Raw genomic sequence first — 15,782 nt, 5'->3', positions numbered from 1 at the left:
AGTAGAAGTATAGATACTGCAGTTTAAAAACACTCTGGTAAAAGTTGAAGTATTAACTCGACCTCTTTACTCAAGTAAAAGTGAAAAAGTATGTGCTCCAAAACCTACTTAAAGTATAAAAGTATAAAGTAACCTTAAAAAAAAAGAAAAAAAAAGGTAGATGCCACTATATGAATTGAAAGCTTAATTTAAAAACTGATTTGTTCTACATGTGGCCCAAGACCCAAGACCCAAAACCCAAAATTACCCCCCAACACCACCTGCACGAAAATGTTTCAATTCTAGAAGCTCTGAAATGCAATCTGGGACTATTCCAGACAATAAACTGCAGTGAGTGCAGCATCCATTTAGTGAAGGAAAAAAAAAAAAAAAACCACAACGTTCCTTGTTCAAATTCATTCATTGTTAGTTGCTTTTATATTTTCTCTTGTGTTTCTATTCAGGTTCTTTTTGCCTCTTTCTCTAAAATTGTATATAATAATCATTAGATTATTAATATATAAACAAAAATAAATTTAAGAAATATACAATTTGAAAACAAATGCACCCGAACGTGATGACGGCTGCAGTTGCTTAATGCTATGTTTTAACATTGAAAATGCCATAGACATGCTAATGCGTTAGCATCGCTCCCGTTTTTAAGTTATAAAATACATCTATCAGCTGTTTCAGAAGACCATAACAGGTCGGTTTAACATAGAAACGGTAAATAATACTCACAGAAGTATGCTGTTTAGGGTTTTAGCGGGGGAAAATTAAACAAAAGAAAGAATAAACAAAGCAATAGGTCGAAGGATTGCTTCAATCTGCGAACCACTGCTTCGATTGGTTCACGGTTCAAAGCAAAGCCAGTTGATTACAGGCGCACATGACGTGAAATATATATATAAACATTAAACTGAAGCCAAGAGTAACGAGGCTGTTTGTTTTAAAAATGTAAGGAATAAAAAGTACAGATACTTGTGTGAAAATGTAATGAGTAGAAGTCAGAAGTAGGCAGAAAATAAGTAATGGAGTAAAGTATAGATACCTAAAAAGTGTACTTAAGTACAGTAACGAAGTATTTGTACTTCGTTACTTGACACCTCTGTCAGTGGGTGAGCCTTTGCCATTCTGGTTATTCTTCTATCCATTTTGATGGTTTTCTGTTTTCTTCCATGCGTCTGTTTTTTTTTTTTTTGTGTGTGTGTGTGTGTGTGTGTCCATTTTAAAGGATTGGAGATCATTGTAGATGAACAGCCTATAATTTTTTGCACCTGCGTATGTTTTCTCCTCTCCAATCAACTTTTTAATCAAACTACGCTGTTCTTCCGAACAGTGTCTTGAACGTCCCATTTTCCTCAGGCTTTCAAAGAGAAAAGCATGTTCAATAGGTGCTGGCTTCATCCTTAAATAGGGGACACCTGATTCACACCTGTTTGTTCCACAAAATTGACGAACTCACTGACTGAATGCCACACTACTATTATTGTGAACACCCCCTTTTCTACTTTTTTTTTTTTTTACTAATAGCCCAATTTCATAGCCTTAAGAGTGTGCATATCATGATTTCTTGGTCTAGTTGGATTTGTGAGAATCTACTGAATCTACTGGTACCTTGTTTCCCATGTAACAATAAGAAATATACTCAAAACCTGGATTAAACTTATTAGTCACATAGCACTACTATTATTCTGAACACTACTATATATGTATATATGAAAGAATCCAAATAGATTTAAAATATATACTGAGCGTCATGTTTGATTACCAATACAATCTCCACCACTATTTTCATTTTAATATGTGCTAGGCAGCAAATCGTGTTGGAGTGCATATCCACACAGTTCATCCCATTGAACCCAAAGTGCAATTAAAAAGAAAATCCCTGTGCGCAAGATGAGACCAGATGCCGTATGCCAACGATTTCTGTAGTTTGGAGTGTCAGCATCTCAGCAGCGCAAAGTTTCACTATTATCACAACACACATTCTTGTTTAAATTGTTGTGACACAAGTGGAAAGTGCATTAGTGCAGCACAGCCAGTCTGCATGTGTATCGTGATGAGGTGCACATAAAGACAGGAAGCTGCAGATGTGCATCTGACTTTACTGGAGTTTGGAATAAGTGATTTCCAAACATGGAGTCAGTCTGATCCCACACTTACACACGCAGTTTTTAACAGGTGGGCCTGTAGCCCACCTGGGTTTTAGAATTTCAGATTGGTGAATGAGGACCACACAGGTGCAGATATGGCTGAGCTGCTAAAAATGTATTCAAAATTAATTCATTATGGCACATTACAATTATGTTGCTTTAAAAAGGACCAAGTAGTCACACGGGGGGAATACTGTATTTAAAAAAAAAAAATGCATCGGTAATTTATTTATAATCAAATCACAGCCCTCTGAATTGTAATCTAATCAAATTGTGAGGTGACTAAAGATTCCCACCCCTAATCTCTGTCAAGTTTGCCAGGAGGTGAAAGCATGAAGTGCTGTCAAATCTCCTGAAAGACTGTTGCGTTTACTTTGGACTTGATAAAGCACATGGGACTACCACCAAAAGATGGCATGGCACTAACAGATGGCAAGTCATCACTGACTAGAAACTTCACCCTGGAATTAAAGCAGCTCAGAGTCTGTGCCTCTCCACTCTACCTCCAGACTCTTGAGACCTTGGTTTCCAAATTGGGCAGCGCAGTCTTGTTTGAGGGCGGACGCTAAAGGGATAAAATATGACACATACGACAAATTTCTCTACTTCTGGGGACAAAAACATGGCATTTTCTCTGAGCTTTTGGGAAAATTACATGCAAACAAAGTGACAATGCAAAGAAGAAGTGACGATGCAGTAGGAAAGTGGACATGTAGTAACTATATTTTGTAACTATATTATGTAGTAACTACATATCTTGTATATGTTGTTTACTACCCTTTAAATTTGCTTTCACCTGAAAAGAGGACTTTTAACCACAGAGCAATAGTCCAGTTATTTTTGTTGTTAGATCAGGTAAGACACTTCTGACATTAGTTCTGGTTCAGGAGTGGCTTGACAGCCATTTCTTGGGCACATCTTCATGCTGGATGTTGATCCTCAAGCCACTCCTTGAAGCCCCCCCAAGTTCTTGAATTGGCTTTGCTTCTCAAGACTGTGGTCATCCCTGTTGCTTGTGCATCTTTTCCTACCAAACCTTTCACTTTCAGTCAACTTCCCATGAATATGCTTTGAATCAGCACTCTGTGAACAGCCAGCCCTTTCAGCAAGGGTCTTCTATGGCTTACCCTCCTTGAGGAGGGTGTCAGTGATTTTCCTATGGACAAATGTGAAGTCAAGAGTCTTCCCCATGATTGTGTGTATTGAACCAGACTCAAAGATTTATGGTATTTATACTGCATAAACAGTGACTTACTCAAGCTTGAATTTAAATATTCTAATGTTTTGAGATACCTTTTTTCTGTTGTTTTTTTTTTTAGTTGCAGGTTGTAATTGTCAAAATAAAAAAAACCTTGAAACAGTTTAGTTTATGTGTAATGAGTCTAGAATATCTAAAGTTTTCTCTTTCTGAAATAACAGACTAAAATTACTGAAACTTTTTCAAGCTGTTCTAATTTTTGAGATGCACCTGTATGCAAGGTTAATGTAGATTACAAGCATCATTGAATGCAACCACATGACACGGGATCGTCTGGGCAAGCTCACACTTGTACTGAGTGCAGTCCATGAACTAATGTCTGCGGCTGTAACAAAATGTTATAGCAAAGCTAAAATGGATCTGTTAACAGTTAAGAACTGTCTTTTGCTGAAGAGTTTAGCATGCCTTCATTGGATTATGGATGTATATTATATTTCCAATGGAGAATTAAGAGGTCCCTGAAAAATGAGTCTATGACGGCACCATCCTGTACACTCATTGACCGACTGCTAGAAGCTGTGGTCATTTTCACCCTGCTGCAAAGAAATCGCTCACCACTTGCTTCACAAATAACACTGTATTTAATTTTAGTTACATTGTAGCCCCACATCAGAGTAACTGAGCTGCCAATCTACCGTTCAAGATGAAATTATTTCAAGAGCCACAAACAAAATAATAGACATCTGACATAATAACAAACCCATCTGTAAAAATAAAATGGGCATGGTGTGTGCATTCCGATATGCAATAAATACTTACAGCCTGTGTGCCTCCATGGTGGTTTTTCCAGAGCAATGAGCAGAGTTGTGCAACTCTGAATGGAGCTGTTGTGCATGTCATATAGCCACTGTACAGTTAGAAAGCTGTGCTGATCTTTTCACTGTCTAAAACATGCAGAATACTTTTTTTTTGTAGTGTTCAGGTTAAATGTGGAAACTCTGGACATTTTGCACAAGTGTGGTGCCATAGTAGGAGTTGATTGACTTCATCTGGTTTGAGTTTAAACTTAAACATCCAGAATGACTTTACTTAAAGTTGCATTTAATGAATTGAAATGGGTTTTAAGTGGTTGTGTTGTTCTAATTGCACTGGAAATACCCACTTTGTGTGTCAATTATTATTGGTGAATTGAAACATAATGGAACAAGTTGTCAGAAACATTTTGACCAAAGAAGTCATCAAAAATTATAATTTTCTTTCTTTATTTTGTTGCTATTTTTATGAAACTAGCAGAAATACCCATTGCTTAGACTACATAATTCAAAAGATTAAAAAAAAAGAATGCCTTATTAGATTACCAGTGATGAAAGTTTTCTGGAAATTACCGGAAACCCGGGTTACTCATGCGGTGAACGTTTTCGGGTTATTTTTGGTAACATACCTCAGAATCCATTCATTCAGTTCCGCGCCCAAACAGTTGGTGGCAGTAATGCTCCGTGTTGGTTTGCAAGCCACCAGTAATCTCCAAAGAAGAAGTGTTATTTTGTTTTGGGAGTTTATTAAGTTAGATTTTTGGGAACTGCACAGAGATCCTCCTAACGGTTTACTTTGTTGTGTACATTAAAAGTTATAAGCTGCATGTTTCTTCCAATAATGATACATTTAGTGGAGCTAACGGACGAAGTTTCCAGCTGCTAAAAATGCTAATGCCGTTAGCATTCAGACGAGCGTGAACCTCTGGCTACGATCGAGTCTGAGAGTAGCGACAGAGACGGTCTAGAAGATCAGATCGCTGAAAGCATTAGAGAAGCGGTCAGTGCATCTGTAGATGCCTTAATTAAGGCACTACAAACCCCACAGATGCATCACCCAGGCCATGAGCATGGCACCCGACGCCGACAGCAAAGCCATCAACAACAAGGCAGCAGCAGCATCCACCATTGAACCGTGCCGACCTGATCGCGGACCTGATGAGCCAGATGCTGCCCATGATTACTCGGACCATCTGCACTGCAGTATCTGCTTCCACCAAGCAGATACTTGAGAGCATCGAGGGCATCAAATCGGCGCGGCTCACCGAGAAGGTCAACAAGATGCAGCGGGAGGTGCAGCTCCAGCGCTTCGAACTCGACCGGCAGGAGCAGTACTCCAGGAAGGAGAACGTGAAGATCTACGGGCTGCCGGAGTCGGAGAGATAGGACACCACAGAGAAGGTTGTGGAACTGGCGCAGAAGATCGATGTCGACATCGACAAGCGGGACATCAGCATCAGCCACCGCCTCCCCAGCCCAGCTGGCAAACTGCAACCCACCATCGCCAGGTTTGTCAGACGCAAGATGAAGGCGGCGGTGATGAAGGCGAAGAGGGAGCTGAAGAGGAAGGAAGGCTGCCGAGACGTCTTCATCAACAACGACCTGACGCAGCTCCACACCCGGCTCATGAAGGTGCTGAAGGAGGATGAGTGGGTTATCAGGAGTTGGTCTATCGATGGAAAGATTTTCAGTGTGGTGAAGGAGGGTGATAGAGAGATGCGGAAGGTGATTGACTCTCCCGAGGATCTCCACAAGCTCGGATGGAGTGAGGGCAAAGTGGATAGCCTTGGAATATACTTCAAGTTTTAGGAACTCGAGGCTTTAGCCACAGACTTATCCAACAACACAGATATATCCCCGGACTATGCGATACTCGATCACGACTACTGTGCAAAATATGACAAGGATAACCGAGTTACTTTTATTGGACTAAATGCTTGTGGATTACACTCAAAGTGGAATGACGGAGTTTTTGAAAAGTATATAGATAAATATGACTTTATCAGTCTAACCAAAACAAAGACGGACAATTTTACACGTTATCGAAGGTTACAAATGTGTTCAACTCGAGAAAAAAGTCAAGGACCATCCCTGTGGTGGTATTCATGGAATCGCCTTTTTATATAAACAGCAATTTTCTAAGTATATAAAGCAAATCAAGAACAATAATAGTGAATGTGTGTTATGGTTAAAGTTTGAAAAGGAAGTCCTTGGTTTATAATTCATTGTTGGTGTTGTGTATAGCCCCCATGAAGGCTCTAATTATTTCAACCCTGATGCCTTTGACTTACTTGCTAATGACTGTCTGTCTTCATTTACACGTTAAATATGGGTTACCGTTTCTTTTACTAGGTGATTGGAACTCTCGCACAGGTTTACTACCTGACTTTCCAACTGTGGATGAACATCTTACAAACGTGTGGCTTAACAGAAATGTTGAATGAGATTTGCAATGTTAAAACCGACCTTAATGCACTAGATATATGCACTGACAGATTCAATGAGGATAAACATGTTAACAATAATGGTTATAAAATGATAGATTTTTGTCAAAGTGTAGGAGTAAATATTCTTAACGGCTGCTTTGGTGCAGACAAAGGGATTGGCCGGACAATATGTGATAAAAGTACAGTTAATTACGCTGTAGCAAGCCCAGAGCTAATGCCATATGTTCTAGACTTTGAAGTAGACTTGTTCAATAGTTTCCTATCAGACAAACACAGACCGATAATAATCAAAATCAAGACATACCTTTATTGACACGAATGGCACAACAGAACTTTGCATCAGTAATGAAATGTCCATGAATCCGACTATTATTAAAACTAAATGGTTTGACGGTTGTAAACAGAGATATCTAGATTCTTTTAATATTAACCATGTGCATGACATAACTGAAACTATTGCTAACTTTGATGTAACCAATATGTCACAATCCAAAATGGATGAATTTTCCCAAACCCTGTGTGATTTGTACCTGCTCCCTGCTAGATCTGAGAATATAACCAGAAAGACGTCCATAAGTAACATGAAAAGAAAAAAGGTTAGGAACAACCACAAACCTTGGTTCGGAAAGGAAAATGAAAAATTAAGAGCAGAGTATTTTAAACTTCAAAACGAATACAGAAAAGCCCCAACTGAATACCTGAAAAGTAAAATGAAAGCTAAATGCAAGGAATTAAAGAAACTTAATCGTAAAACAAAGAGTTCAGCCACGACTTTGAAAAATGCTTAAGAGACTTAAAACTCAGCAAACCCAAAGACTATTGGAATTTACTAAAACATGCCCAAAGAAGTAAGGAAACAACAGGTAAAATATCAATTGAAACTTTCAAAGCACACTTGAAAAATTAGGACAGAAGCATAACGGAAACAGTTCACCAGAATTTGATCCAAAGAATATATGCCACTCTATTAATGAAGATTTAAACCAACCTTTTACAATTGATGAAGTTAGACACCAAATAAGAAAACTCAAAAACAATAAAGCACATGGAATAGACCATGTCATAAATGAGTTCATAAAAAACAGTCCTGAATGCATGGAACTACTACTTGTAGATTTTTTTTTTTTAACCTTGTGTTAGAGACAGGCTGTATCCCATCTGATTGGACGATAGGCCTCATTAAGCCTCTATATAAAAACAAGGGATGTCCTAACAGTCCAGATAATTACAGAGGTATAACCTTACTCAGTTGCATTGGTAAATGCTTTACAGCAGTTGTTAATGCTAGGCTAACCAGTTACCTAGATGCTATCGGGATTATTGGGGAGGAGCAGGCTGGTTTCCGTGAAGGCTATTCTACAATGGACCATATCTTTGTTTTACATTCTATCATCAATCTGTACCAGCAAAAAAATCAGAAGGTGTATTGCGCTTTTATTGATTATAAAAAAGCGTTTGATGTAGTCGACAGATCATCTCTATGGTCTAAGGTAATTGCACATAATATAAACGGGAAGCTTATCTCGGTGATATATAATCTTTATTAAAATGCAAAGTCATGTGTATTAAATAACCATGTCAAGTCTGAGTTCTTCTCATGTAACATTGGCGTAAGACAGGGTGAGAACTTAACACCATTATTGTTTGCTATTTATCTGAACTATTTTGACTATTTCATCAGCAGGAGATATAGCGGTCTAAAGGAGCTCGCAGGCGACTTTAGGACGCATCTTAGTGATGATGATATTGAAATTTATTTGAAAATATTCTCATTATTAAATGCTGATGACACCATTGTCATGGCAGAAAGTGCCAATGAACTGCAAAAGGCCCTAGATGCAGTGTTTTCATACTGTAATGATTGGCATCTTTCTGTGAATACAAGTAAAACCAAAATTGTAATTTTCTCACAGGGCAAAGTAAGAAACAAACCAGAGTTCAATTTTGGTGAGGATAAAGTAGAAATAGTGGATGATTATACATATCTGGGATGCAAGTTTAATTACAACAACCATTTTCAAAAAAAACCATGGGCAAACAAACTTCTCAAGCTATGCGAGCAATGTTCAGTTTGTTGAGCAAAGCCCAGGCATTAGAATTACCTATTGATATCCTTTCTGAACTGTTTAATCAACTTGTTCTACCTATATTAACATATGGCAGTGAGATATGGGGCCACGAACATTTCCAAGCCATTGAAACTTTTCACCTCAAATTTTGCAAGCATACTCTCAAGGTACATAAAAACACCCCAAATTACATGGTACTTGGTGAACTGGTAGAACAAAAGTCCAACAAGTAATTGAAAACCAAATGTTAAACTTCTGGCTAAGACTAAAGTCAGGCAAGATTTCGAAACTTTCCTGTACTGTTTATCGCCTTTTATTTAATATGACAAACAGTGATGTTTATACCACCCCATGGATACAAAAGATCAAATCGCTGTTAGATAATCTTGGTATGACCTTTTTATGGCATGAAGAATATATTAATCTTGGTTCAAAAAAGCGGTTGCACAGAAAAAAAGAACAAACCTTGTTGTCTGAAATTAACAATTCAACTGTCTACTTATCATACAGAATATTCAAGCATACCCCAGGGTTAGAGCAATATCTGCGTTTACTAGATTTTAAGGAAAGGATAAATTTGACCAAATTCAGATGTAATAACAACAGTTTGCCAGTAGCAACAGGCCGTTACACCTATATTCCTAGACATGAAAGGTTGTGTCCACTTTGTGTCAGGCGTCACATTGGTGATGAATTCCATTATATTTTTGAATGTCTTTTCTTCGAAGCTGAACGTAAAAAATTTCTTAATAAATATTTCTTTAAGAGACCCAATACCCTGAAAATGGAATAACTATTTAATTCAAATTGCACCTCAGAGCTTTCAAGCCTTGCTAAGTTCTGTACCATTATTATTAACAAATTTAATGTTGCCCTAAACTAGTCCTATCACCTCTCTAGAGGTGGTAATCTCAGCTGTTGGTTTTGTCTTATCTCACAGCCAAATATGACGCTAGTCAAGCAAATGGCTCCTTTTTCTGTACATACTTTTTGTTTTTGTTACTATATATGCTTAGCTCTCTGTAAATACTTTGGCTAGAGTGTTGCTAGTTATTTGTATTCATGCCATCTCCCGAACCCTGATTATGTGGCTAAAGCCCATAAAACACTAACTCTCTGACCTATTTCTTTTTCTTTTTTTTTTTTTTTTTACTTTCTTTCTTCCCCTTGTATAAAGTTCTTCGCATGGTGGCATAATCTACTTATATTTTATTATTGTATATTATGAAGCTGTACCTCATATACTTAACGTCTACTTGAACAAATTTGGTTCTCCATATAGAAAGTATAAACTGAATATTATTATTATTAATATTATTATTTTTAACTTTTATTATTATTATTATTTCTTTTATTTTTTATTTTCTATATATATTTTCTCTTCTCCCATTCCTTTTACTTTTTTTCCTCTCTTTTCCATTTTATTTTATTATTGTGTATGTCTGAATCGCCTGTATTGTCTGTGATTGCATGCTTCTATTTGTTCTCTCATAACCCACCAGGGGTGCCTTTCTAGAGAATAAATCATTGTCATTATTGTGAGTCAAAACCACAAGATTGAGTTTGAGCAACGGGCAAAAATTTGTCTGAGGTGAGCAATTGAAAATAATCTGTGACGTTAGTGCTTTGCTGAAGTTTATCAGCTAACGTTCACATGTTTGTTGCAGGAAGTTAAATCAGTCACTCGAGCTTAGTGAACTTTTTATATCTGTAAATTGTTCGGCCTATTTTTATTTTTACCACATAAAACTACACAGATTTTCAATTGTTACTGCCATAACTGCAAGAAGTCTCGACTTTAAATAACTTAGTTAAAAAAATTAAAACAACAAAAAAAACAAAAAATCTATCAAGTCATCAAAGAAAATAGCACAGTGCAGTTTCATATTTCTTACTTAATGTACACATTACTTTTCATGCTATTTTATTTGTCTAAAAATAAATGCCTGAGGTTCATTATGTTAATCAAGAAATTATCTCAGCAACAACAGATAATTTATGGTTTTAATTTACAGATTAACATCAAAGATTTCTAACTTTTATTGTTATCTAATGTAATGTTTTCTAATGTAAGAAACATTTTTTAACTTAAAATGTACAGTTATCAGAAATTAATCTTGAAGTAGAAACATTTATCAGGATTTTAAGGTGGTCAAGAATTTGAAAAAGATTATCAATATCTCCAAAGTTCCTGCCAAAACTAGGAAAACTGAGAAGTGCATGAAGATTGATCAAGTTGATGCATTAATGTACCATAAATACTCCAATTGGTCCATTTGAATTGATAATGAGAATTATTATTTTTGAGTTCTTTGAATTGTCCTTTATACTTTTTTGAACCACAATATATGTTTTTTGGATTAAAGTCTGGTACAACACAAGTTGTGTGAAAAGACTGGGGTGGAAAACTTGACCTGACCCAACAAAAAAAAAAAACATTTTGGTAATTTTTATTTTATTTTATTTTTTTTGGGGGGGGGGGGGGGGGGGGGTAAATAGACCTGAAAATGCACAAGAATGGATCTGAGAAGCCCCTGACCCCCCCACCAAGGGCTTTGGGCCAAAAACTTTCAAGGCTTTTTTTTTTTTTTTTTTTTTTTTGTCCATGGCCCACTTTCATCTCTGGATGAGTCAGGGACTTAATTGTTTGTAAAGGACACTGTAAATAGTGGCCATAGGTGCTGTAATTTTTTTTTTTGTGGTTAAACTGTTATTGTCATCATCTTTGAACATACCAGTACTGTAGCACAGTACTGAGTAGTCAGCTGAAGCGAGTTGAAGAAATGAAAAAAAAACATTAGATCAAAATACATGTAACATCAAGGCCAGTGATATAAATCTATATTGTAATAGCTAATTGGTCTCTGTGTGCATGAGTATGGCTTCAGTCACGCCAAAACTGGGAAGAGTTGACATTTGCAATTTGGCTTGCTTATGTATTTTGGGTCAAGGATGAGCGCTGCGAAAATGGAAAGTTGATAGAACAAATATTTTGGAGAAATGAGCAATTTTAGCTAACCATTAAACATTGTGCTACAATGCACCATCTGAGTTTTGGGTTTTAAATGTTTAGTTTAAATGTTGTTAGTGTTATTGATTTATTGTGTTTTTGTAGTTGGTTTAATTAGTTTTAAGTCTCATGGTGCTGTTGCCATGAATGAAAATTGTTGTGTTTGTCTTCTGCGCCATCTCTGTTTCTGCCTATCTAAAATTAGAAGCAGCTCCTGCACAATTATATTATGTAAGTACATAATAGAATGAGGAAAGTGGCTCATAAATTGTAAAGCAGAAGTTATGAGAACAACTGCGCAGCCCCCAAAAATATTATTTAATGAACACCTGAACTGAGGTTAGCCTGCTAGCAGAGCTTGTCAGTAAGATGCTAACAGCATTAGCATTTGTAGCAGCTATCTGTATCTTGAGGATGTTAGGTCAAGTTAATCCATGATTACTGAGGAAATAATTGAGTCGTAATTGTTAATGGCCACACCAAAGCAAAGCCGTTATAAGAAGCACCACTCAGCTCCCCAAAATTACAATTTGATAAACACTCAAAATAAGATAATCCTGTTAAGCCCGGTCACACGGCACTAAAGAAGGACACAGAAGCCAAAACAAGAAATCTGGACTTACGTTGACTTTCTAAGACATCATTTAACCGTCGTTTAGCTTCAGTCCTGTAGCTGGCACTTCATCAGAATTTTCAAACTGTTGAAAAATGTGAACGATTCCTGACAACAACCTCAATTCGTCCGTATTCCATTTTGCTTTCTGTGTTGACAGTTCCTCATCATTTGCGTAGTTCCCATCCAGTCACTGTTTCATTTGATTGTCATTCATCTTCGCCCAACCTCCCAAGGCCGACATCTTGCACGAACGTTGACGATATCTGAAGGGATCAATAACAAGCTCAGACGAGCTTAACGTGACTCGTTCATGTGTGGGATGAAAAGCAACTTTTTCATACAGAAGCAATAGCGGCACGAACGTTTTATCAACTGCTATTTATGCACATCTTCTCGTTGCTGTCTTCACAACAACAGCGTGTGCGCACACTTTGTTGTTGGCAAGACATCCCGCACCTGCAGGTGCTGCGGACACCACAGGCTGGCTGCAGACTTGAGCACCTGCTGGCACTCGGTCTCATACCTGCTGTCAAGTTACGTCATCATGAATGCTTCTAGTTTGTTTTGTTTTGTTCCTTTATGCGGTCTGGACTCGCAGGCTTTTCGACGATGGGAGAAGTGCAGGATCATTTGTTCACCTTTTCTCAACGATTTTTGACTTTGTGACTTTTTCCTTCATTCAGCTATCATCGTTCTCTGTGTCACTGGGCCCTTTGCTGTGCTTTGGTATTCCGGTTTCATTTGCCCAGGTTGTCCATGGTCTCACCCACAGTCCACCTCTTTACCCATGTATGTGCTGTGGACCAGCACACAAACAGGCACTTTATTTAAAGGGTATGTTCTAGTAATATAGTTGGGTACAGTAATGGCTGCCATGCGGTTGCAACACATTTTGCTTTAACATTAGAAGCATTTATTGGGCAGCACTGTGGATTAGTGGTTAGCACTGTTGCTTCACAAGAAGGTCATGCAGTCGATTCCCCCCGTGGCCCTTCTGATTGGCGTTTGCATGTTCTCCCTGTGTTTGCATGGATTTCCTCTGGCTTACTTCCACATCTAAAGACATGCAGGTTAGATGGATTGGCATAGGTGCAAAAAATCTGTTTGTATACGGATTTCCGTCGAAATTTGCCTCTGTTCCGTTATGTTCCGCTAATTTAAATATATATATATAAATCTTTATGGCTTTATTTTGACACAAAACGTGTCACTGTTACGGATGGGTATTGATAAGGTTTTATCTATCTATGCCATTATTGATCCGATTCCTTATCGATTCCCTTATCAATACCTCTTGTGAATTTTCTGTGTACTAAAAGTAGGCTTTACAGGTTTTCTATGTCAACAACATTTTAAATTGGTCACTGGATCCTTGATCTCTGGACATAAATAAAATCTGTGGTTTTTGTCAAAAGCATTTCCTTTTAGACATTTTGACATGAATGTCTCTCTATACCTCTGAGCAGTGCTCAGCCGGCTGCTGCACGTCAGTGCAGGACGTCTCATTTTGGGAGGGGAAAAAACCTTATTGATTGAAGTTTGTTTGTATTACAACATTTGGATAGAGGTGTCAGTTGATTTAAATTTGAATTTATTAATTCCGACTGGACTCTATCATTCTAACTTGACTCGGCAGAGAGCCACGCAGCATTTGGAGCTGTGTGAACAGAACGGAGGACGATTCTCCTTTCTTTCTCGCAACAAGACAGGAGTGCCAGTGAGTGCCAGTCCCAGTTGGTGACTTTAATCCACACAAAATGACTCACAATTGACATATTCAGGGATGAAAGTGGTGAAAAACAAAAAGCTGAAACCCATATTTACTCCCCACCACCGGTGGCCAAGTGGTTAATGCGCTTGGTTTCAGTTCAGAAGGCTCCGGGTTCAAATCCCATCCCTGCCACATTTCTCTACGTAATGTTGAGTTGCGTCAGGAAGGGCATCCGGCGTAAAGCCTGTGCCAGTTCAACATGCAGAGCCACCTTGGATTTGCTGTGGCAACCCTGAGTGCAAACAAGGGAGCAGCCGAAGGGACTTACTTACTTACCACCAGCACGAAAATGTTTGGATTCCAGAAGCTCTGAAATGCAATCTGGGACTATTCCAGACAATAAACTGCAGTGAGTACAGCATCTATTTTGGTGAGAAATTCAAATTCATTCCAGTAGTATTCTGCTCTGACTAGGATGCAGCTGTTTTCTAGCTTGGCAGATAGTTCTGGAGGAAATCACTGAAGAAATTAACAAATTGAAAATTTGGCTTGACCGAAACAAATTGTCATTAAACTTAAATAAAACAGAGATGAAGTGGAGGTGTAAGAGTCACTAGGTGTTCACACGAAAGTTATTTATTTGTATGTATATGTATTTATTTATTTTCATTGTTGGTTGGTTTCTGCTGTTTTGTTTCATCAGGTTCTTTTTGTCTTTCTCTAAAATTGTATTGTAGCATTATTAGTTATGAGTTGTTATTACTATTATTGTTGTTGCTATTATTATTAATATATGAATAATAATAAATTAAAAAATACAATTTGACTCTTTTGTGCCAACGAACGCTGAGCCATTAATTATTATACAGAAAACAAATGCACATAAACGTGCTGAGATGTGAACAGCTTAATGCTAACTTTAACATTGAAAACGCCATAGACTTGCTAATGTGTTACCATCGGTCCTGTTTTAAATTTATAAAATAAATCTATCAACTGTTTCAGAAGACCATAACAGGTCAGTTTAACATAAAAAAGGTAAATATTACTCACAGACATATGCTCTTTAGGGTTTTAGTGGGGAAAAATTAAGATAAAGTGAAATAAAACAATGAATCAACGAAGCAGCAGATCAAAGCACTGCTTTGATCTGCGAATCACTGCTTCAATTGGTTCAAGGTTCAAAGCAAAGCCGCGCTGCAGAAAAGTTGATTACACACCCTGCAGGGTCTGTAATCAATGTAGAGAAATTAGCATTTTCCTGACAAACACCCCCAAAAACAACTGCCACTCTGAAGGACCGATAAGGGAATCGTTAAGCAAAAAGGTTATTGATGTCGGTGGATCGAATCATTTCTTAACGATACTCGAAAGGAACCGGTTCTCGATACCCATCCCTAGTCCCTGTGCAGTAAATTAAACGTGCCCCCTAATCCTTATTGTGTCACCTGCTGCATCAGTCTGTTTATAGCAGTACTAAATTGTCTCGATAACTCAGGTGACTTTCAAGTGTTTAAAAAGCCAACACTATGCCCTCTCACCCTTATGTCTATAATACTTCCTACAAAAGCTTCTTTCAGGCCTTACAGTTGATTTCTTTAAGTTTTTACTTTTTATATAAAAAGTGTGTGTGTATAGTAAGTCCCTTCGGCTGCTCCCTTGTTTGCACTCGGACTCGCCACAGCAAATCCAAGGTTGATCTGCATGTTTAATTTGCACAGGTTTTACGCCGGATGCCCTTCCTGCATGGAGAAATGTGGCAGGGGTGGGATTTGAACCCAGAA

The 15,782-nt window shown here is 37.8% G+C and overlaps 1 protein-coding gene across 1 annotated transcript in view; it reads left to right on the top strand.

Annotated features, from left to right (window-relative positions):
* tcf20 (transcription factor 20) overlaps nucleotides 1-15,782 on the top strand; it is a 39,338-nt gene that overhangs the window by 20,467 nt on the left and 3,089 nt on the right.

This window comes from Thalassophryne amazonica, chromosome 16 (assembly GCF_902500255.1).
Source record: "Thalassophryne amazonica chromosome 16, fThaAma1.1, whole genome shotgun sequence".
NCBI lineage: Eukaryota > Metazoa > Chordata > Actinopteri > Batrachoidiformes > Batrachoididae > Thalassophryne > Thalassophryne amazonica.
The sequence above is the reverse complement of the archived record's forward strand: the minus strand, read 5'-3'. Positions and strand labels throughout refer to the sequence as shown.